Source organism: Pseudochaenichthys georgianus, unplaced genomic scaffold, assembly GCF_902827115.2.
Source record: "Pseudochaenichthys georgianus unplaced genomic scaffold, fPseGeo1.2 scaffold_829_arrow_ctg1, whole genome shotgun sequence".
Classification (NCBI taxonomy): Eukaryota; Metazoa; Chordata; class Actinopteri; order Perciformes; family Channichthyidae; genus Pseudochaenichthys; species Pseudochaenichthys georgianus.
Genome location: NW_027263377.1, coordinates 65,362 through 67,044, shown reverse-complemented (window position 1 = coordinate 67,044; position 1,683 = coordinate 65,362). Strand labels below are relative to the sequence as shown.

Sequence of the window (1,683 nt, the reverse complement as noted above, 5' to 3'; positions counted from 1 at the left end):
GCTGAAGAGGGTCCAGCAGTCTGAGGTGGAGCTGAAGAGAGTCCAGCAGTATGAGGTGGAGCTGAAGAGGGTCCAGCAGTCTGAGGTGGAGCTGAAGAGGGTCCAGCAGTCTGAGGTGGAGCTGACTCTTGATCCTGATACAGCACATCCCAAGCTCATCCTGTCTGATGATGGAAAACAAGTGAAACATGGTGATGTGAGGAAGAATCTCCCAGACAATCCAGAGAGATTTAATTCTTGTCCTTGTGTTTTAGCAAAGCAGAGTTTCTCTTCAGGAAGATTTTATTACGAGGTTCAGGTTAAAGGAAAGACTGACTGGGAGTTAGGAGTGGCCAGAGAGTCGATCAACAGGAAGGGACAGATCTCACTGTCTCCTCAGAAAGGTTACTGGCTGATAGTGTTGAGCAATGAAAATGAGTACAAAGCTCATGCTGGTCCTGGGGTCCGTCTCTCTCTGAAGTCTCAGCCTCAGAAGGTGGGGGTGTTTGTGGATTATGAGGAGGGTCTGGTCTCCTTTTATGATGTTGATGCTGCAGCTCTGATCTACTCCTTCACTGGCTGCTGCTTCAAAGAGAAACTCTACCCATACTTTGGTCCTTGTTACAACGATGGTGGTAAAAACTCTGCCCCTCTGATCATCTCTCCTGTCAATCACACCGAGTAGAACAACCCTTTGATTTGAAATCAGGTTCAGTATAATTTAATGTTATAAATTAATGTGTTTTAGGGGATGGGCGTTGTATACACTTTATTATCAGATTGAGATCAATGCATATTCTTCTGTAAATGTTTTCATTGCTGCTTCATCAGCAAACCCATTCGACTACACAGTTTGAACAAATCTGATGAATTCTAAAAACTCTATTACCTGCATTTGAAACTGTAATATCATAGAAGAAAAACATATTGAACTAGAGAATGCAATTCCTGAAGAAGTGGGAATGCTTTATGCTGAAATGTAATGTGTAAGAAGAAAGTTAAGAATTGAGATTGAAATGATACATGAGAAGAAAAGAAAGTAAAAAGGCACCAAATAATATAATTAAGAACACCATGAGCTGTTCTCCGATGAGCTGAACATACCTCTTCACAGTCGAGATAGTTTATAGGAAGTGTGCCATAATGTTGTTTATAAGGTTTTGGGTGTGTGTGTGTGTGTGTGTGTGTGTGTGTGTGTGTGTGTGTGTGTGTGTGTGTGTGTGTGTGTGTGTGTGTGTGTGTGTGTGTGTGTGTGTGTGTGTGTGTGTGTGTGTGTGTGTGTGTGTGTGTGTGTGTGTGTGTGTGTGTGTGTGTGTGTGTGTGTGTGTGTTTTCTTTCTTGTTGGTATTAGTTCATTTAATTATTTTTGGAGCAAGTACATGTTTGGGGTCATGTTGAAAATAATCTTGAATGTAATTAAACCCCTACTCCTATGCTCAATAAAAGTATACAGAAAAATATGAAAGTCCGTTGTATGCACTATTTAATTTCTATTCTGTTATTTCTTTCAATATTTGTATTTTATTTAATTGTTTTATGTTCTATATATATTCATGTTGCATTGTGGGAGGAGCCTGGGTCTTGAGTTTTGCATTACCATGTCTACACTGTAGCTACTGTGCACATGAGGACAACGTCTTTGAATTTGTCAGAAAGACACCTGAACACAACACAGAGGAATATTAAAGTGGCATTTAAAAACAT

The 1,683-nt window shown here is 40.2% G+C and overlaps 1 pseudogene; it reads left to right on the top strand.

The window, feature by feature from the left end:
* The first annotated feature begins 49 nt into the window (after nucleotides 1–49).
* Nucleotides 50–1,137, top strand: LOC117444558 (E3 ubiquitin-protein ligase TRIM21 pseudogene; annotated as a pseudogene).
* The last annotated feature ends 546 nt before the right edge of the window (nucleotides 1,138–1,683 follow it).